General features: G+C 44.1%; 1 long non-coding RNA gene across 1 annotated transcript; it reads right to left on the bottom strand.

Annotated features, from left to right (window-relative positions):
• Positions 1-4,730: 4,730 nt before the first annotated feature.
• Positions 4,731-7,934, bottom strand: LOC135292427 (uncharacterized). The gene is made up of 4 exons (XR_010354774.1): positions 7,838-7,934; positions 6,745-7,395; positions 5,075-5,138; positions 4,731-4,786 (listed from the first exon to the last, which is right to left on the bottom strand). It is a non-coding gene; the product is annotated as an uncharacterized LOC135292427 (long non-coding RNA).
• Between the last annotated feature and the right edge of the window lie 14,566 nt (positions 7,935-22,500).

Raw genomic sequence — 22,500 nt, 5'->3', positions numbered from 1 at the left:
CATTTTCTCTTTGTTTTTCTCCTTCAGTTTCTCTTTTTTTTTTATTTTGTTTTTATCTTTCTCTTTCCTTTTCTTTTTCTTTTTTTCTCTTTCTCTTTCTCTCTCTTTCTCTTTCTCCTTTCTTTCTTTTTCTTTTTCTCTTTCACTTTCTCTTTTTCTCTTTTTTCTCTTTCTCTTTTTCTCTTTTTCTTTTTCTTTTTCTTTTTCTCTTTCTCTTTCTCTTTCTCTTTCTCTTTCTTTTTCTTTTTCTCTTTCTTTTTTTCTCTTTCTTTTTCTCTTTCTCTTTTTCTTTTTCTCTTTCTTTTTCTCTTCTCTTCCTTTTTCTTTTTCTTTTTCTTTTTCTTTTTCTTTTTCTTTTTCTTTTTCTTTTTCTTTTTCTTTTTCTTTTTCTTTTTCTTTTTCTTTTTCTTTTTCTTTTTCTTTTTCTTTTTCTTTTTCTTTTTTCCTTATCCATTTTCTCTTCCTTTTCCATTTCCAGTTTTTTCTTTTTATCTTTTTCCATACAATTGATACTAGGATGATTGAACCTCCATTTTGAAGGATATTTATCATACATCCAACCATTCCACTGAAAAATTTTTTTCCTTCAGAGACAGAGTTCCAACTCTGTTCAAAAAGCAAATGAGAAATATCAGGCATGCCTGGAGGCCTAAATGGCAGGTTTCTGAACTGGTTAGGTGTCTGAACTGCTTAGGTTTCTGAACTGCCACTTCCCTTCTGATGCAACCAAAGCTACAGCAGATGCTGATGTGCTGCAGGGACATTTTTACAAGGGGATCTTGGTGGAAGTGGTGCCAGCAGATGGCAACGGGATTTTGTCCAGTGGCACACAGAACACGGGACAGGTGAGAAAGACAGAGGGATCAGTCAGTATTTGCTCCTTACCATGCCAGAAGTTTCTTTCCAGTAAGGAGCTTCTCCTTCCACCATTTCAATGCCCACGATTCCAAAAGACCATATGTCCACTTTGGGGCCATATGGTTGACCTGTCACCACTTCAGGCGCCATCCACACAGAAGTGCTGGCCACGGAGCTCTGTCTACTCTGCTCAGGAGTGAGCTGAGCAAAGAGGCCAAAGTCAGCTGTGGAGAAAACAAAAAACCATCAAAGCCAGCTCCATTTAGGAAACTAAGCAAAAAAATTCCCCACTCTCAGTCTAAGAATGCACTGTGTCATCTGCTGGAAATCTGTCCCTGCTCTATTTCCTCAGGGCTTTAGCCAAGTGTTAGAAATATGGTTAGTAATTTGTGGAAATAAAAAATGTATGAAATATATATGTGTAAAATAAACGGCCGGTACACATCTTCCCCAGGATGGCGAAACCACGGTAGATGGGCAGAGTGGCGTCACCACATTTACATGCGAAATACAACCTGGGCTGCACAGGAGATGGGCATTCACAGAAGCATGCACCCAGTGACGCCCAAGCGATGATGGCCCGGACGAGGTACCTATCTGAGATGACCAAAGCCATCAACACCTTCCATCTGAATGCCAGATTCCAGGAATCAAGGAAACATATTATTCTATTCCCAGATGAAGGTTTTGTGCAGCCCGAACCGAAGAATGAAACCAACTTGAATATGCAGAACTTAGAAGGAGACAAAGAGACTCTGCCGCGGGCAAAATAAATCGTATAAGAACTGCTACCTTGGAGCAGCCAGTGTGGACGAGGAGAATTTGGTGCTAGCGAGACCAATCTCACGTCCATCCGGCTCACCTCCCGGGGGTGGTACGCTGTCCGATTGATTGGTGGCTGTCGGGAATGTATTACGGTCGCGAAATAAATTTTATTTTTAATTTTTTTATCAAAATTGGCCATTTTTCATTTTTCATTTATAACACAAGGAAATAAGGAATTGTCCATTTCAAAAAAACCTCATCATTTTTTTACACTACCTCCAGCAGTGGATTTTTTATCTGAAGCTTTAGACTTGTAGCTCCCTCCCTCTTGAAAGGACACACACAAGCCAATGCCACTGTTGACTGCTTGTGGTTCCTTGTCATACCTCTGTGCACATTGCAACCATGTCACCAGCTCACAGAGGGGTCCCTGCACTGTCACCAGCACCATTTCTGGGGAGCTGGCAGTCACTCCAAGCAGCCCCACACCCACATCCCTGGAATGCTGCACCTGACCAAGAATACACTGACCCAGCTTGACAGAGCCGTTGGTTCCGAGAAGGATGTTGCAGCTCTTCAGACCTCGGTGGATCATGTGGTTGGAGTGAAGAAAATCCAGTCCTTGCAGGCACTGAGAGAGAAAACAGAAACAGGAGAGCAAAACTAAGTGATGTGATTTCATTACAAAAGAAAGGAAACCGCTCTAAAAGATTCCCTTTCCCCAGGGGAATGGGGAGTAATGGCAGAAGACAGTGCCACTGAGAGGAAGAGCTTGTTGCAACACTTGCAGAGCAGGACCTTTCTAAAGAAAGGCATGTCAGCCTTTGAAAGAGCAACAGCACCTGCTGTTGTAGACTGTCCCCTGCAAACCAGCCAGGATGACTGCTGCTGCAGGGGATGTGCTCTCTCCAGACAAGGGTTTGCCAAGAAATAAAAAGCCCCTGCAGTGTGAAGTGGATCACTTTTGGGTGGGAGGCTACATGACAAAGGTTTTATTGCTGGCCTCAGCACAGACTTGGAAGTATCACATCAGTCACCTTCCTGCAGCAAACACTAATTTGTGTGACTACTATACTTTTCAGTTGAGGACTGTGAGAAATTAGTCTCTTTTTCTTAGCCATTAGTTTCAAATCCTGCCCCCAGCACCTTTGCTTTTACAGGCAAGAAATGCAGTGCAGACAGGCTTGAGGTAAAGGTTTAGAGAGGCAAGGTGGGGAACAGCAAATACAAATATGAGACAGAGCGAGCATACAACAGCAGGAGATAAGAGTACAGGAACACAGTACAGTGAGTGTAGGGGCACTGGCAGGCATTTCACTTGAGATGCTTTTGCTTGCCCATTGCATAGCAGCAACACACAAACAAAGCATTATGCATGAAATCACTCCCGTTCCAAGCCCCTGTTTCCCAGACAATCCTGCCCAAGCCCTCGGCAGCACAGATGGGATTGCTGACCTCCCGACTGACGGCTGCAATCTCTCTTTCAGACATGTGAGTCTCACTGATGACATCGCTCAGGGCACCTCCATCCATGTACTCCATAACCAGCCAGAGTTCATCACCCAGAAGGTAGCTGAAAGAAGGAAACAAGGGCATGGAGATAAACATGCATGGCAGCGTTGCTGTTTGGAAACAACAATGGTTGTTTCCAGGTGCCTTTGTGATGTGGACAGAATAAAAGGAATAGACATTCCCTCTCAGCTCTGCATTGTTTGCAATCTGTTCAGTCTCAAGAAGAAAGGCACAGCTGTGAAAAAGGAGATGGCTTAGATGGCCAGCAAGCAAAAAGTGCAGTTTAGTAAAAGCTCAGATAAAAAACCTGTCACACATGCTATTTCTGGAAATAAACACCTAGTCTTCCTGGCATGCACAGCAATGGAAAAGGGACAACAATCCAAGGGAAATCCTCTATAGATGGTTTATCAGAACTTAAAAGGTGCTGAAAAAAATTTGAAAAAATTAAGCCTCAAAAGAATGTGGAGGCAGTGAACATACAGGGTATTGAATTGGTAAAGTAGGGCTGACCCATGTTTTGAAAAATTTTCAAACTGTGTTTGCCAGGGTAGATTAATGCAGACAAAATGCACTCTCTTTCCATCCACTGGAGATAAGTAGAGCAATAATAATTAAACAATATTTAACAGCTCTATTTTCTGCCAGTGACCAAAGTGGGTTTTTAACTGTAAACAAAAGTAGTCTGTAAACAAATGTTGCAGGGATAAAACAACAACCACTCACCTCTTTAAACAATTCACAATGTTTAGGTGCTTATTAATTTTCATGACCATGAGTTCCTCAAAGGTTACTTTCCTTCTGATCAGTTCTTGAAGATTTATTTTTTTTATGGCCACCTAAAATGATGTTGAAAATCAGTAACAGTAAAAATTGGTTTTATGAGAACAACTTCTCACATGGAGTAAGTGATTTTGGATGACTCAGCCAAACTGCACCAAACTGCCTTGTGATTAGACTTGTTAATGGGAACAGACATTCCAACAGCCCACGTCTCTGCTGCCTTGGGGGCCAGTTACAGGACATGTGGGGCCACTGATGTTTTGCCTTGACCATTTGGTAACAATTATGTCTCAACCATCACCCACAAAGCTCTGACCACACTCTCTGCTACTTTGGATGGGATTCAGAAGAAGTAATCCAGGCCTTGATACTCTGTGGATACATCCTGGGCTATGGGCAGAGCTTAGGTTTTTAGGGACGCCTTGCAGATCTCTCCCTACGTGCAGCTCCCAAGTGCAGCACTGCAGGTGGCTAAGGAACTACCAGGAACTTTCAGATGTATTTGCTGGCAGCCAGAAATGAGAATTCAGGACTCTGAAGCTGTAGCCCCAAAGGGCAGTGAGGTGCTCTAAGGCACCACCTTTGTTTTAGCCATGGAGGGCGAGTGAGCGCGTCCTTCTCTGAAAGGAACCGCTGGCCTCCGTGCCTTCCTTCTGGCAGCTGAGAAGGACAAAGCCCCAAATGTATTTTGCAGGCTGGCACCAGTCTGTGCTTCTTGTGCCTTTTCAGCACAGCTCTATCCAAAGCTCCAGCCCCAGCTCACAGCAGAGGGGAAAGCCCTCGAGTGCAGCAGAGTCTGCGGCAGCTGTTGACATTTACCTCTCCTCCTGTGGCAGTGTCGAGTGCTTTACAAACATCTCCAAAAGTCCTAGAAACAAAACAGCAGCAAAGAAAGGAGAAGTCATTTAGATCTTGCAGTGAAAGCCAACCCACACAGGAGATCTCAGCTGTAAATGCCTAAGGCCTGCAGGATGCTGGAAACATGGAGACGTCTTTGACAATGCCTTCTGACCACATTTACAAATTCTGATCAGCACTGACAATCTAAGCCTAGTGTCTGAACACGTTGGTAGCTTGTCTGAATTCACACGATAGCTATTCCACCAGCAAAAAACCTGGTGCATAGTTTTGTAAAATCAACATTGCTTGGACTCACCCCCTGCCAATATATTCCAGATTAGTGTATTTCATCATGGGATTTTCCATCTTCACCATTCTCCCTGGGGGAAACAAAATGCAAAATGCTCACTTGAAAGCAGAGATCCTGCTTTCTAGGGGATACAAAATGTAGTCCCACTGCCTGGGGCTCTGAGCCCTCCCTTTTTGGACAGATGGCTAACAAGAACAGGAACAGGAACAACAACAAGAAAGCAGATGTTCTGCAGCACAAGTGGCTGGCACAGACACTGATTTTCTAGCATCCTTTGAAGAGAGAGACCTCTTGACAGTGGACACACAGGGAAGCACAGGGAGACAGATTCAGAGGAGACAGAGACCAGAAGAAAACAGATACCAAGGCAAGAAAGTTTGTCATCTACAAACATTAAGGAGACTTTGAACTAATAGTGCCTTTGTTTGCTTGAGAAAAAGCACTGTGAGGTTCAACAAAAGATTTCCTACTTGCTAAGATTAAATGCACCTTGACATCTAGAATCAATTCCTCTGAATAGATGCCAATTTCACAACAGGAGGAATATTGCAAGTGTTCTCATCTTTTCCACCTTGCAGCAGTTTACCAGAAGAATGCCTCTGTGTTTGTAAACCAGAGCAGCTCATGCTATAACCAATCCCGATGGGACTTTCAACATCAGCACCCTCACCCTTTATGAGCAGGCTGAGCTCAAAATCACCCTGGCCTGTGCCCCTGTGAAGAACCACACTGCTTCTCTTCACCCTGACAGCGCGGATCAGTCGCTCCCATTGCACTCCCCCTCTGGGCACTGCACACATCCCCATCTTCCCAACTCGGCACGGCGGGCACGGGCAGAGAGGACAGCAGTGCTCCTGAGGCGCCAGCGTGACACAGACAGCTGCCAGAGGAGATGCTGACCCTCTCCTGAGGCCAGGCCGTGCGATGCAGAAGCCGGCCCAGACGAGGGGCTGCTGCCCCAGGCAGCTCCGTGCTGCAGTGCTGGGCAGCAGCAGGACTCTCCCAGCTAAGGAAGGCTCCAGCCTCTGCAGTCCCACCAGCCCTCAGGGACAGGGCAGCTACCACAACAAGGCTGGCAAAGCCCAAGCAGGAGCACTGACAAGCAGTGGGAAGAAGCCACAGGCAGCCTGAGCCCTGTACAAGCTGTTGCCCCCATTCAGGACACAACAGGATGGGCTTTGAGATCAGACACAGCGAGGTGCAGATCAATGGCCTTCTTGTCCCAACAGGTGATGGTAGACCCAGAATCCACTGGGCTCTGCTCTCAGCCCCACCAGGTCTTATCTGAGAGCACAGCACTGGCAGCTGTTATGGACAAGAAGCAGATTAAATGCCTTGTGCTGCAGAATCACAAAGGACTTGATGTGTTTTCTGAGAGACTGATGTGAGGTGGGCTTCTGCCCATGGCTAGTCACTCAAGCAGTCACAGCCTTCTGCTGATGCAGGAACAATCCCTGCTTCTGCCTTCAGCCCAGAGGGAAGCCCAGTCTAAGCTGCCCTCAGAGGCAGCAGGAACAGCCAGGCGCTCTCTCGCTGCCTCAAAGCACTGCCAGCACTTCCCGTGGGCAGTCCTAAATGTCCTTGTGACACCAAACTGAGGAGGACCCTTTGGTACAGCTATGCTGACACGTGCACACAATACACTGTCGCTCAGACAAGAAAGACAGCAGACGTACTCCATTGCTGCAGGGAGTCATCCTCGATCCGCTGTTGCTGAGCGGCAGCTGGGTCAGCACAGGAGGTGAACCAAGTGCCCCAGCTCCACTTCTCCAGCTGGAGAGCAAAGGCTCCTTGGGATGCTGCTGCTGCTGCTGCTGCTGAAGCAGCTGCTTCAGTGAGAAGGCCACTGCAGATCTGAGACAAGAAATGAGTTTGTGTCAGGAAAGTGGCCGGCAGAGATTGCCCTGAGATCCCATTTCAAATGCAAGCCCTTAGGAAAGCTGCTGTCAGCCACATGCAGAGCTCTTCAACTAGATTGGTTTGGCTGTCCGCTTGTGAAACCAAATGGTCAAAACCAAAGGTTGGTTTAACTCGAGTTCATGGCCAGTTTCATGTTCTGAAGGATGACTGCAGCAATGACCGCTCTACATCCTCCCAAGGACTCCTTTCCCCCTCTTAGGCTGCAGGCACATTGCAGCTCCTCGTTCTAATGTTTTTACCTCCCGGTCTTGATTTGTCTTTTCCTGCACCATCCTGGGGATGTGCTTATCCTGCAGCATCTCTGGTTGGTTTGGTTCCTGGGCCTCACTCCAGTCTTGGGTCTCTTGGTCTCCTGTCATTTGCTGGAACTCTTCAAAGGCTTCCAGGTAGGATGTCAACACATGCACCTCAAGTCAAAGAGAACAAAGCAGTCAGAGACTACAGCTTCTCCCTGTCAGCCAGGAGTCATCCACTGTGAGGAAAGGGAAAGAACAGGACAGGAGCAGATTCACAAGGGATACAGATAGCCTGTGGCTTGTATTCAAATCTATCTGAGTGATCATGTACACCTGCAAAAACCCCAAGAAACAAGGGGACCTGGAAGAAGTCACCAGGACTTTTTTTGGATGACTTCTGAGCAAGATGTAAAAAGGACTAATCCCACTGTCCAAGTCAAGAGCTGAGATTCAGCAGACCAGGAAGTGTCCTTCAGAGCAGCTGTGATAGAGGCCTCAGCAGGGTGGCATTTAAGAGGCATCACCCCACCCCTCCCCTGCTGGGCAGAGGAAAGGCAAGAATGGCAGAAAGCACCAGTTTGGTGACTGCAGAGGCTATTGCTATTTCACTCACTTTCGCATCTAGAGTCATTTTCTCCTGAAGGAGGAGTTTAAATTTCTTTATGATGATTTCAAGAATTTCTTCTGGCCTCTTCTTCCTTGCCTTGTTCCTAGCCTCAGTTTCCTGCAGCTCTGCCGGCATCTGTTTGTAAAGGTTCTGTAGAGAACAAGAGAGAGGATGCCTCATGAGTGGAGTGGCTGCCACTATTTCTGGTTTTGTTGATCGCTCCTGTGCTGATGGAGATGAATCGCCTCTTGAATTCTTCTCATCTCATCTTTGTTCCTCCTCTTCAATACCGTGATGGCACTCTGAGCTTTGGGCAGCTCTGCTTGTGGTCTGCCTTGATGTTCTGTACATACAAATGCACAGCAAGTGAGAATCCTGAGCCAGAGCCTGCTCCCTCTATTCCTGCGCTTGGCACGTGGCCAAGGTGAGGTTTTGTGGGATGCTGCTGTATCCATGGGAGAGGGCTCGGCCCCCTCCTGCCCTGGCGCCTGGCGGGCTCCAGCCTCCCCCTGGCATTGGCACAGGGACACGGGTCCTGTGCCCTGGGCTCTGGTGCCACCTGCGGCTCTCTGCTGCTCTCCAGGCCTCTGGCGAAGCCCTGCTTTGTGTGGCACGCTGACTGAGGAGGACGGACCTGGAGGAGCTGCGGATGAAGTTCGCCCAGAGCCTGGTAAGGACAGCCCAGCAGCGCCAGCCGCAGGCTGGAGAAGCCCCCTGGCCCCGGTACTCGGCGTGGGGGGCTGGCAGCTGTGTCCCTGCCCAGCGCCGCACCCGGGGCCGCCAGCCTGCGCCCCGCACACCACTCCCTGCCCTGGGCCGTGCGGGGCGGCTCGGCCCCTGCCGGGCTCGGGCAGCGCCCGGCCGAGGGGCAGAGCCCGCGCCAGGCCTTTCCTCCCAGCGCTCCCCGCAGCTGTTTCAGGAGCAGAGCCCAGCGGCCGAGCACCTGCGCTGCGCCCTGCCGCGCCTGCAGAGCCCGCAGAGGTCCCTGCCAGAGACGGCTGTCAGCATCATGGGTGAGCCACGAGCCCGGCGTCCCTCCCCGCCTCCCGGCCCGGCTGCTGCCCCGGCAGCCGGAGCCGAGCCCTCCCCGGGGCGGCAGCGTGCGGCAGGGGCCCGGCCTGAGCCCTGCCCGGGGAGGAGGGCGTGCGGCCCCGGGGCTGGCAGCGCCCGTGTCGGGCAGCTTTGCCGCCTGGGGCTGCCACCTGTGCCTCTGTGTTGCCAGGGGTGGCCGGAGCGCTCATGACGGGGCAGAAGGAGGAGCTCCAGGTCCTCACTGAGGGTGAGTGAGGGCAGCCGCGGGCCAGCGGGGACCGCCGGGGGCAGCTGCACATGCCGGCCCCGCAGCTACAGTCCGTGCCCGGGCTGCCCAGGGCTCTGCTCCCTGTGCGGACCAGGGGCAGCGGGGGCAGAGCCCGGAGAGCTTTCAGGGGCACGTGGGGGATCCGTGGCCAGCACCTTCCGGCCCAAGCCCGTGTCTGCCGCTCCCTCCTGGCCATAGCAACAGCCGGCTGGGATGGCCCTGGCAGGAGGCTTTCCTTGCATTCCCTCAATCTGGCCTCTGGCCGTGACTCTGCTCCTCTCTCTTTCAGCTCTTCACGCCCTCAGGGGAGAGCCCATCCTGCACCAGCATAGGGATCCAGCTGACATTCCAAAGCACATCTTCGCCACTTCCTTTGTCAGCTGGATCGGATGGAGCGGCCTCCTTCAGCCATTTTCAGTTCCCCTTGGAGATGGAACCAGCTGCACGGCAGAAGGAACCAGCTGGAGCTCCAGGCACAGCTCTAGCTGCTGACAGCTGAGCCTGTGGAAAGCTCCAGTAGCTCCTGCCATCCCTCTCCCTGGTGCCATCTCCCTCCCTGCAGCCCTCAGGCCCTGCCCATCCCTGTTTTTTACCTCCCAGCTCACCCCTTCCCTTGGCTTTTGCTTAATAAAGACTTTGGCTTTTCCACGTTACCCGCGTCTCCATGGAGCTGAAGCAGCCCAAAACCTGAGCCCGGGGACACGCGGAACCCTGCTGCCCTTCTCTTCCCTGCTGCCTTCTGTGCACGGACAGAGAGGAAGAAGGGCAGCTCAGGCTGCAAAGCTCCCTATCCTGCTGCTCCAGTTGCACAGCGCCGTGGAGTTCAAGGTGGTGCTGAGCACGCTGAGGGGGACAGTGACCCTGGGTTTTAGAAGAGCCGGCTTGGGGTGTGCTCTGAAGCCAGCCGTCAGGGATTCCATGGCAGGCATCCAGCGAGGGCAAAGGAGCTTGCAATGCTGGAAGTCTTCACAGAAAGCTTCCTGAAAGCACAGCAATGCTCCAGCCCTACACAGGGACAGGAAGAGGGCGGAACCAGAGACCAGCGTGGCCTAGCAGTGAGCTCTGGCTGTGCCAAAAAGCAAATGATGCTGCACCAGCAGCGGCAGCAGCAGCGGAGTGGCAGAGGCTCAGAGGCGCGAGCGTCCCAGTGGCCGCAGCGCTGTCAGGCAGTGCCTGCAGGCTGCGTGTGGTTGCGGCGCCTCTGCTCTCCCCACAAGCCAGGAAGCGCTGCCCCTGCCTCAGAGCCAGTCAGAAAGGCAAGCAAGTGAGCCCAGGGGCAGGGGATCCTTGCCATCTCTCTGGGGCATGGCTGCAAAACAGCTGCTGCTTTGTGTTTGGGGTGCGCCTGTGTTTGGGCTGTGCTGAGCCCAGAGCCGGCCAGCTTGTGCTCTGCTCTGCCAGGAGCGTTCTGGGCAGGCAGGAGAAGTGCTGAGTGCACAGTGGGGAAGGGGCTGACCAGAGCCTCCTGCGGGAACAGGGCTCCGCTCCCTGGCTGGCAACAGCCTGCTTTTGCTGCCCTGAGCGCAGGCAGGAGTTCAGGCACATGAGGAGGCAGCGGGCAGCTCCTGTTTATAGGGGGCCCGGGGCTGCGTGCCAGAAAGGACCCATGGAAACATACTCGGGGGAAGAAAGAGGAGCTGGAGCTGGAGTGCCACGGCTGCAAGGAGCAGAAGGAATTCAGCCTTGCCAGAGTTTCTGAAGTGTGTGTTGGTGCTCCCCGGGAAATGTGCGCATTTGTGGGGTAGGAGACCATAAGCACAAGCTCTTTTTAAAATACAAACCTTGGAGCTCCCATGCAATTTCTTCTCCCCCAAAGCTGCATTCTGCTCCCTCCAGACCTGTGCATTAAGTGGATGAGTACACCTCTTACTGGGAAGTGTGAATGGAATGAGGAGTGGATTGTGCTGATGGAGGCACAGGCGTACATTCCTGTATGCTGCACTGATAAACTGGAATTCCTTGGTGAGCTGGGGATTGGGAATGGATGAATACAATTGCCTAATTGAGACTTTGGTTTTTAAAATCACTTTGAAAATACTTGTGAGTCCTTCCTTTTGCCTCCTCTGAGCCTTGGTGCTTTTAAATGGTAACCAGTTTTGACTCGATACAATCTCACTGGAATCAGTGGAGAATTTTAATTAAAAACTGTAAGTGTTTAAAACAGGATCCAAATGCTTAGAATTGGGAAAAGAAATCAGGCAACTTTGTGTAGATTTCAAATGAGTTTTCATTCCAGAAATGCACAAAACCTCTGAAACTGCAGGTGTTCTGCTGATGGGTTTATAAATGGCACCAGATGACCTTGGTGACCAACCTCAGGCAATGAAGAGCTCATTTTGAACAGTGAACAATGAAGGCAATAGCTGATCCAATCAGTAGTTCCTGAGCTCCCTGTGACCTAAGGCAGATTTGACTAAACCACCTATTCAAGAAATTATCTATTTAAATAAAAACCTCCTGGGTTTCTTTATTAAAAATTTATAGTTAATGAAAAATGTGACTTTTCAAGGTATGCTGTTTGCTTCTGTAAATTTTCTCCTGTACAAGAAAGCAAAAATCAAAAAGCTTTTACTTTTTCATCAGCAACAGACTGTTAAAGCACTATTTCCTATATCCTGGTAGATACATGGATATAAATTCTACGAGAAAATTTTAGAAATGCAATAGCAAATTTTTAGATCTAGTGAGTAGAAACTAAATAAATAATGTGCAAAGAAATTGCAGCACATTTATCACGGGACTGTGAGGCAGGTTAATCTATAATAGGAGAGATGGGTCTGCTGCCCAGTTCCAGTAAGGCCAAACCAGCCGGCCTCGCTTACAGTAACTGGTAAAAAGCAGGATATAAATGGTTAGGATTCATCAGGGTGATGGACGGCGGAGCTGTGCAGCAGCTCCTGGGACTGCAGCCTTATCTCTGCTGCATACGTTCTGTGCCTCAAAAATTATGCTCAATGTTAATACAACTTCCACAGGGAATAGAAATAGAATGCTATAACTAAGTAATAGCAACAATATTTATGAACTCATTTTCTTTCCAATGTGTCGTGGTAATAATGACCGTTTTTCTTTCATTTAATATTTAAAACCCACAAGAAAGTATGAGTAGAACTTGCACCTATTAAAAATGTCTTTGAGCTGTATCCAAATATAGTTTACCAGTGTTACTACACTGGTTCTTTTTTCTATTGAAAAGCTACAAATCTGAAACCTAGCAAGGTAACTTTGGAAATGTTTTATAGTGATTATAAAGTCCTAAATGGAGACGTGGTGATGGAGAGAGGGGGCCATGTGCACATTTCATATCAGTATCACAAATTCCTATGGTTTATCTGGTGAATACAGTACTGGTCCTAATGTACAACCCAACCCTAAAATGAAAACTAAATGACCCCACATTGTGAAAACTTTATGTTACAGGAAATGCAAACATATTTTTACTTCAGAAAGAGTGCTTTTACAGCATTTTTTCCCACAAAAAGAGTGAACAAAAATCTTCCTCTTCGGTGAGTCATTGTTATCTAATCCTTCCAGTATGGTTTTATCACCTTGTAGCTAGAGAAACAAACCAGGAAACTTCACTTTGCAAGCACAGTGATCTCTCAAACTTTGTATTTTCCCTCTACGTAGGAACCTTTTTGATATTTGAGAGCAAGAAAAGAGCAGCCAGCAGCTCAGACTTATTGAGAGCTAATGGATTCTGTTACGCCATAATGATTCATTACCAAATTGCAAAAATGTCTTCTTCAATGCAATATTCAAACACAGGGACTGAAATTCTCTAAAAAAAGGAATGAGGACATGACAGGAAGACCTGGTATGAAAAATGAAGGGGGTATTTATAGACATTTGACACTATAGCAGAAAATATGGGACTTTTCAAATCATTTGAGCCATAGAAAGTCAGATTTAGATATGTCAATATTAGGAGAATGCACAAATTGTTAGCAGTACGCAGGAAATCACAGGATCCACAATTAAAAGCGTGGAAAAAAATCTTAATAGAAAAATGTGCAAGAATGTGTAATTTGAACGGATCCATGAAGGTTGTTATGTTAACAGCTGCTATTAAGTACAGCTATGCTCAGGGCTAATTTTTGTTGTTGTTAGTGCTGAATATTGACATTCATTGTGCATGTTTTTCTGAAGTGTTGAAGGGAACCAAACCCCTGTTTTCCAAGGTACTGAACCAGCATGCAGAGCATTCCCAACCTGGCACAGATGTCAATAATTATATATATTTGAACAAAGATCCTAACCCCAAAGCTGAGGTAACTGCGTATTTCTAATTACTTGCAAGTGTTTCAGAGCTAGATTTCACCTTCTGTAGTGCTGGGTTGCACCTCTGAGCAGAGAGTTTGTTCATTCACTGCTGTCATCAGCCCTGAGTGGTGAAAGGTCTTGTGGAGGTTGAAGAGCTGAGTGCTCATCAAGAGCCCACGTTGTACCTCTTTGCTGGAGCAGGAGACTGTGTCAGGAAAATACCTAAATGTGTCACTTCAGTGGCACTGCTTGCAAACTTAACTGATAGGTGGACCAAAATAAGGAAAACTGAGATTCCCATGGAGAAAATAACTGGGAATATACAGTGAGGACTACAGAAAGAACACTAATTTGCAAGAACACCCTCCACAAAAGGACAACAGAGAGCTTCCATGGGAGATTTCTCCATCCCACATTTGATCAATTACTGCAAGGAGCAGCGTCACGTTGGCTCCTACCAAAACACAGAAATTAGCTTCCCTCTTGCTTGAAGTACTGGATAGCTTCTTTCTGCTTGTGGCTTAGGAAATCTTAGAAAATTTAGAAGAGGTTGAAGCCAAAAGCAGTGATTGCAAACCTACGAGTAAATAATAATTCTGAAAGTGAGCTTCCTTTAGAAACTTGCATTTCATTGTATGACTTGTTCCATCAAATGCTGACCTCACTGCAACAGAACTTGACTTTTGCTCTGCTCTGTGGCAGGATACACTGAAATTTTTTTCTTATTGTCAGTAATTAGTGAGAGAGTAGATATGTTGAAATCCCAGTTATCAAGCAGTTCTACTTTAATTTAAACCAGAAAAATCAGTTCAGTTATTTATCTGAATCTAACAGAGACAGTTGACTTCATATGTTGGATCTCAAACAAAGTTACAACAACTGAGAGAACGCATTCATGCAAACCAAGGGAGCAGTTATTGTGGTTTAATTGTCTTCAAGAGCAGCAATTATCATCTGAAATTCAAATGTGGTGCTTGCTTATGTTTTGGCCTTTTGGGGAAAGGCACATTTTAGCAGTCCCAGAAATAATTGTCTGGTTTTGATGCTGTACAAAGACTAAAGATTTTTCACTGATAATGTATTCCTGATCTTTGAATGCTGGACTTCAGCCTATAATTGTTGACTGATAATTGTTTTCAATCCCAACAGGTCAAAATGCTTATGTATATTTCAAGAGTAGCTGCAGCCAAAAAAAAAAAAAAGGCAAAAAAAAAGAAATTGCTTTTATCTTTGAATGAGTTGGTGTATTTTGCAAAGGAAGAACATTACACAGTAACTACTCATTTAAGAAGTAATTAACCTTCTTAAGCTATTTGCATTATTAATGTACTAGTTATCATAATGTCCTAATGCATCTGCATTTCCATTAATGTTTTCTTCACTAAACAAATAAAAGTGGATTGAGTAAAGAGATGACATTTGTTTAATTGTTCATCAGAATTCTCTTCTTCCCCTAATCCAAAGCCCTGATAGTTTGCTAATTAAAAACCCTTAAATGGATACCATTTTATGATAGGTTTTGAAAGTAATTATATCAAATGTCATAGCGTTATTTATTTAAAAGGCTTTTCAGGATAACTGTACAAGGGGAAAGATCTGGTTTCTTCCTTTTAAAGTGCTTAAAATATTCTGTTAAGTCCTTCTAATTTGTTTAGCTCTTTAACAAATGTCCTCAATCAAGTTTAATTTTAGAATCCTATAAAACGTTTCCTGTAAATGTAGTTTTGTAAAACTGTTTACTGCTACTGCTTCTTGCCTTTATGAAAAGGTCTCCTAAACCAGGATCAGCATAATTCTATGCTTGCTCAGAAAACCTTGGCATGGCTTGCAAATATTGGTGAGAAGATATGTTGCCACAAAAAAACCCCAAACATCAAGAAAAAAAACCCCTAAGCACATGACCTTAAAGAAGTCCATGTAATTAAATAAGTTTCTCTTTAATTAAAAGACACCAGGTAAACACAAAATTTCAGCTCTGTGCAAAACGTGTTTATACTTTGGTGAGGGAAGAAACTCAGTGTCTTAGGATGTATAATTGCCTTAACCTGGGTCTTCTGCAGGGTTGTGGTGTACGGAGGGAGAAAGAGGAGCCCGAGGCCCATGGAGCACGCAGACACAGCTGGGCTGCTGCTTCAACCCGTCATAGTTGAGAGGGTCAAAGCAACACACTGCATTTTCAGAAGGCTTCAAACCTATTGTTATTATAGCATGTATGCTTTTTATACATTCTTGCAAAACTCATCAAGTTTACACTTTACTCATTGGTCAGGAAAGACAAGCAAAGTGCTCATTGGAGTAGACAGCTGCAGGTTTCTCTTATTTATCCTTCCTTCTTTTTCGGTTTTTGTGTCCATGACCTTGGTGGAAAATTTTTTCAAGGGTAAGCATGGATCCTCTTATCAAACTTCTCTCTGGCTCACAGAAGTTGCTGTAAAACCTCTTCCTTACCAACACACCCGTGTGACAGCAGCAAGCAGGAGCCCTCATTTACCTGCCTTATTTCACAACAGCTTAATTTCTTGAGCAAGAAATTAGATACTCAATTATTACTAAAGAATTACTTGAAAAAAAAAAAAAACAGGAGAAAAAGAAGTAATTCAGAATTTTAACATTTTTTATTGATAGCCAAGAAGTCTTTTGCTTTGATTAGTTAAAACTAATGATTAACAGCTGTTGAAAAATAAAATGTGAAGAGTATTTTCAACAACACAGAAATGATCTTACTACAAAGATGGGTTAGTGATACACCCACCCTCCATTGGAGACACTGCTGGAGACTTCACCCAGATCTTCTGCCATCGCCTACCATTTAACTTCTTATGAATCCCTAGAGCTTCCACAGGGCATAAGCAAAGAGAATTCAGGTGTCTTTAATAATTCTGTAATGTCCTGCTCTGAATTTCCCCCTGGAAAAACTCAATTAACTCTAAACCACAGAAGCATGGGTTTGGTTTGGGTTTTTTTTTTTTTTTTTTATTATTTGCAGGATTTTTTCTCTTTTTTTAATGGGCTTATACCATTGACAGAAATGTTTTATGCATGATCAGCCTTCTTCTTGGGACAATATAACATTTAATGAACCCTGGTCAATAAGTCTCACTTAAACAAAAATGCCAACAATTTTGGAGGGTTCCATCTTTAGATCATTGGGTGACTATTACAGTTCACTCCAGACCATTTCTTATTATTGCTTTTTCCCCAGAGTCTTGTCTCTAATCAATGTTTCCCAGATGGTTCCTCCAAGATTATATACTGAAATTGGAGTAGCTTTGCTGATTTATACCTGTTAAGTCATCCTTTCAGAATGATACACGTTATACCACACCTAATGGTGAAAGGTGGATGAAATAATCTATTTTTAAAAATATTTTGACTCCTTGCTTGCTTTGAAATTTAAATATTTACTTCTCAAATCAGTGCCTGTGAGCAGCACATTTAACATCATTTTTTCAGCACTCTGAATTTGTTCATTTCATATGCAACTATGAAATGCAGACAACTATAGGAAAGCCAACACAGAACTGAATGTATGTTTGTGGTTTGTTTTTTTTTTATTAAGTATTTTAACATTGATGATAAGAAACAAGTCAGATAGAATCTAAATGTATCTGTCAAATTGCTCCAAGTATTTTAACTGTAGTAGGTGTGTGCATTAGAATATTTACCTTTTCAAGTTATGAATCTTTTGAGTTCTAGTTGTGATATTGCATAAAAAATTAACTTTTTTTTGTCATTATTCTCTATTCCTGCAAGTTTGGAGCAAATGTCACTCCCTGAAAGATTTGACCTAGAGGCTGATGCTCCAGTTGTCACGTTTGAATGTTGCCCTGTGGAGAAAAAGACAACAGATTTCTTCAATAACCTTAGCTACTCTTTGCCTCTCAGCTTTAAACAGTTACATATAAAAGTGTTGAAACCTTCAGCAAGGGAAAGATGCTCTTTCCAACTCTGTCTCACGTGAATCTGCTTGTCAACTGATATTAGAAATACGCCAGTACTAAAACACCATTGAAAAGTACAAGTTGGGCACGATGGTAGCAGTTGTGGGTATCAGTTTTAAATCTCTGTGGCCACGAATGAACAAATCACTTGGGGGAGCATGTCATTTGAACTCCTGCTAATTACTGCTTAACAGGTTCTGCAAAGATTGGTGATTGCTTCCCAGTTTTCCTTCTGAAACTTCTCCAGGTGCCTTTTAGTTTCACACCTTCACCTTTTTTTGAATCACACCTGAATCAAGTCTGTTATGCCCTTAGGACATCTGTTCTTATAGTAATTTTTACCTTGGCTATAACTTTGCAATTATCATCTAAAACTGCCACTAAACTATCCTGCCTAAGTTGCAAACATCAAAAAGGTATTTTAAATTATATTGCTAAATTTACAGGCAGGCTTTGGTGTCTAGGGTTAAAAATTTATCCTAGTAGCCTGAAAGGATATTAAGTTCCTTAACTGGCCTCCATTTGGCCAGTTACTGGTGCATCGTCTTTTGTAGGTTAGCATTGAGATAACGTAGAGAAATAAGAGCACTTTACAACTTCCCCAGCAATTTGTGGAAGAAATCCTATTGCAGAAGATAAAGCAATGGCTGGGGTATTCTGAAGCCTGCTGATATCAAGGGACTAACCAAAAATCTTGCTGGGGGGTAACTCCTGTTTGTTAGAGGGCACAGAAGAATTAGGTGTTCAGAGTAAGATGGAATTAAGGATCACTTCTGCCAGAGCTCTGGATCCAGCCCCAAGCTCCCCGTGATCATTTGTCCAATTCTTTGCATGGCTCTGTAATTTAGATATCCACAGATAAATACAGAGATAGGAACTAAATCAGTGTATCTGAAACCATATTTCTGACTGCATAACTCTCCCAAACTATTGGATCTCAGGCTTGTTAGACTTCCACTGGAGAGAGCCAAAAGACTCACAGACTTTTTTGCCTCCCATGGTTTTGCTCTTCTTCCTTCAAGTCATACTGGCAACCTGTGATGGTTTTGAATTTTTTAATTCTTTCTCCAGTCACAACTACACCAAGTGTTTGGCCCTAAATAATTGATTTTGATTTTGGTGGCAGTTGTCATAAGAATGAAAGGCTGGGATATTGCATTAAAAAAGAGAAGTGAAGAACTGAGAGTAGCCTGAACTTTAAATGCACATCAATGTTATACAGTTCCTATGAAAACTATTCAGACCCTTCCAACAACATTCATAAATCCTGACAACTCAGCTTAACTACACCATAAATGAAACTGCTACTTAATCACACAATTTCCTCCCCCTGAAATCCAATCATTTTCAGATTTATAACTGGCAAAGTATCTGTGTAACTTCTGAAATATCACAAGGATTTGCACATAACCATTCTCTCAGAACTTACTAGAACTGAGATACAAGTTCAAATGAATTTCACAATAGCTTTAGATCAACATTTTTAATTCAGACCCTCATCTTCAGATATTCTGCCTTTCAGAATCTCTTACAACAATAGTAGGAGGGATAATGTAACTGCTGACTACCACTGCAGAATACAACCAAACCATCTGTATTTGGTTATTTCTTCCATGATGTACAGTACAAAAATCTCTGGGACCTGAGGCACCCGTTGATGATGGAAAAACTGATGTAGATTATTTTTTGAAGTAATTAAGTAGGAGGACACCCAGTCAGAACACGACATCTTTTCATTTTATGTTACCAGGCATGAAAAGAGAACTGTTTCAGAGGACTGAAGCTTTGATACTGAAGCAGTATCTAAGCAGTATGTGTACATGAAGATTCAAATGAAAAAACATTGCTTTAGGACCATTGCAATGTTGTTTAGTCAAATTGAGATAAAAGATATGTGTGGTATTATCTATCAATCTAATATCATTTACTTTAATCCAATTTAGGAATAGATACAATACCAAAGAATGAAAAGGACATCTGCATTGATCCTGACTCTCTAGGAAGCATTGATTCAGAAAAGTACATAATTTTCTGTCATCATACTTGGGGATAAAGGTCTGAACTGTTCTATGTAAATCACGGTAGGTATATTACTTTATGAGTTGCAATTGTTTGCTTAAAAACACATGGTGCTCTGAGAATTCCAGAAGGTGTAATGTGAACCTAATAAATTTATTTTCTTTGTACAGGTGAAGTAGGCCAGTTTATCTGAAAGGCACTCTGTATTCTGGAATGCCAGCTTCATGAGCGAGAACATCACATATTTGCTATGGGGTTTGTCCTGATGTACTGTTCAGTGACAGAGGTTTTGGGCTTTGCTTGATAATGAGGGTAGAAAACTATAAAATAACAGTTCCTTTTCTATTTTTTTTTCTCCAGCAGGCCCATCTTTTTCAAGATCCCTGCTTTACATAGGAAGATTGGTAGACCTAACGTGTTACTCTTCCAGGACTTTACTGTATCCTTGTCCATAGCAAAAAACTTTTAACCTTCTCTGCCAGGAGCCATACCAAAGGAGAGAGGATGTAGAAAGGAAAAAGTATTCTCCAGAGTTTGAATCACTTCAGATTAATTGTTGGTTTTGGTTTTTTTGGCCATCCTCAGAGGTTTTATGAAGTCCCCAAGGAAAAAACCTCAACCATCTCCTCCCCAAACAACCATTATTCTAGTCTATGAATAATGTAATGTAATTTAAAAAAAATACCCCAAAGACAAACCACAGCACCTATCTTCTTGATATCTTCTGGACATGAGTTGCATTTGGGAATGTACTTTGTACTGGAATTAAAGTTGTCATCTTTGAAATGTTTGCAGATCTTTCAGCATTGAAGGATTGCTATGTGTTTGCATATAATGCATACGAGATTACCAGATAATGCAAAGCATTTCCAGATCTGGGCTAATGTCCCCGCACCCATCCTTCAGCTTTCTTGACTTTCCTTCTGTGGAGAGTAAAAATAGCTAGAGTGTACATAAAAGTATATAAAAAATACCCTGCTCAGATTTCCAGATGATTATTTGAACGGAAGGGAATATTAACTTTAAAATCTCACTTTTAAAATTAGATTATGACATGCTAAAGCCACTTCATTTGGTAGGTCTCAGTACCAGTCATCCTTTGAAGACGGCAGGGTTTGTAGTAGTGATCATGCTTCTGTGTGAAAAAAGATGGCCAAAACTACCTTGTTTTTTCACAATCCAGGCAGAGTGTATTCTAATAAATACAGACAATCTAAGCCTACTGGTTTCCTATTTTCTTTTAGACACGAGTTTCTGATCTGTCAGTTGTTTGTGACATTCAGCAGCACCCCAGAGCTAAGAATAGCACCAATGTTTCTCAGCAATGTTTCTGTTGTTTTATTGCTGCACCATAATTTGCTTCCATATGACAAGAAATACTTTTAGGTCAGACTCAAAGCTGAGTCAGAGTGATCTTGTGCAAATTTGTACCTGATTTATAAATCAACGTCTTAGGAAGTCCTGTCTGGAAAACTATTTTGATGGACAGCATTCCATGGCAAGACAGATGGAAGCACATGCATCAGAAGATGAAAAATAAAGAGCTGACTGCCCTAACATCTTTCTTCTAAATGATCTTTTGCTCTCCACATTAGACCTTCTGCACATAAGCTGCTTGCAATTATAGCAAGGTTATCTGGAAATTTTGGTTCTTATAAGATAGTGATTTGTTACCACATTATCAACTTACATACATGTTTCAAGTGTGTTACATGTGTTTCTGGCACGGTGTAACACAGCTGCCCTCAATAGCCGTGACCATCAGAACCTTTCTTTTGAAGAGCGTGTCAGAATCAGCAGTGCTGAAAATCGCTCATCCTTGGCAGAGGGTGAGCATTGTACTTGTGTAAACAGCACAGGACAGGCTTGAACCATTCTGAACAGAGGAATGGGCTGAATGTTGGAGTCTGGACCATATCAGGAGTGAGGCATTAAGAGAGGGTGGGCAAACAAACTTTCTGCTTGTGTTTGGTTTGCACCAGCTCTTGGTCACGCTGGTTTTTCAACTAGAAAATATTTTCTGCTGAATCGTGACTCCTGCCACAATGTGTTAACTATCCAAATCTAGTAAGCAAATTCCACACTGAGAGGGACTAGAAATACATGTATACTCCTTGTATTAGAGAAATTACTTTCATCTATATTACAACACTCACCCTTCAGCCAAACCAGGCTGCCACATAAAGGAAGGAGGTCAAGGGCTTCTCCTTTTTGGGCTACTTTTTTCCTATTCTTTTTGCTTTCTTTTGCCCTGTTGCCTCATCACAAATCAATATGGAATGAGACTGGTTTGCCGGACAGCAAGCTGGGACCTGATGAAAATAAACTGAGTGAATGTGGAAAGCAAAATATAGAGTGAAATTTCTTACATGCTGGAATAATTCAACTGTGCTAACCACGCTATTAGACCTCTCCAAAGAAAACAGTTGAAAAAGGCACCATGGCTTTCAGAATCCATTGTGACACACAGCAGAATACATAAAAAAATAATATAAAAAGAACTTTTTCTTTGACTACATTAAACAAATGATAGTGGTGGAACAGCAGTTCCTGCATTCACCTACTGCATGAAGAGAGCTGTCATATCCCTGAGATAAATAAAACACCCACCTACTCAGCCTGAAATAGCCGCAGGCCCACTTTTGAGCAACTGGTGACATGTGCTCTGTATGCATGACCACTCTGCAGTCAGGTTTCTTGTGTGCCATCAGGATGCCTATTAAAGATGGATGTCATAAAAGGATTAAGGGGGTCTGTGATCTGCATTGTTTTGTGCTGTATTTCCTAGCCCAAGGGATTAGTTGCTATAAACTGCTCAGGATCTCCATATTTTCCAGATGAGTCAGTGAAAAGAAAACAGTCATGAGAGCATCCAATATGAAACTCAGAAACATGACTGAAGGCTGTGCTGACCTGCAAAACGAATGGTGCTGGTTGGCACTGTCAGAAAATCCTTGCTCTGTAGAATCTTTTGTTTTTCCTGACAATGAAGTCTGTCATTCCTGAGTAACAACAGGCTGACACTTCCACAGCAAAAACGTACCATCATAGCACCTAGTTTCATTTCCAGTCAATCACAGTCAATTTGCTTCTCACTAAGCCATTCAGAAAGCTTCCTTAAACACACATTTTCCATCTTATTGCAA

The sequence above is a fragment of the Passer domesticus genome, unplaced genomic scaffold (genome assembly GCF_036417665.1).
Source record: "Passer domesticus isolate bPasDom1 unplaced genomic scaffold, bPasDom1.hap1 HAP1_SCAFFOLD_352, whole genome shotgun sequence".
Classification (NCBI taxonomy): domain Eukaryota; kingdom Metazoa; phylum Chordata; class Aves; order Passeriformes; family Passeridae; genus Passer; species Passer domesticus.
The sequence above is the reverse complement of the archived record's forward strand: the minus strand, read 5'-3'. Positions and strand labels throughout refer to the sequence as shown.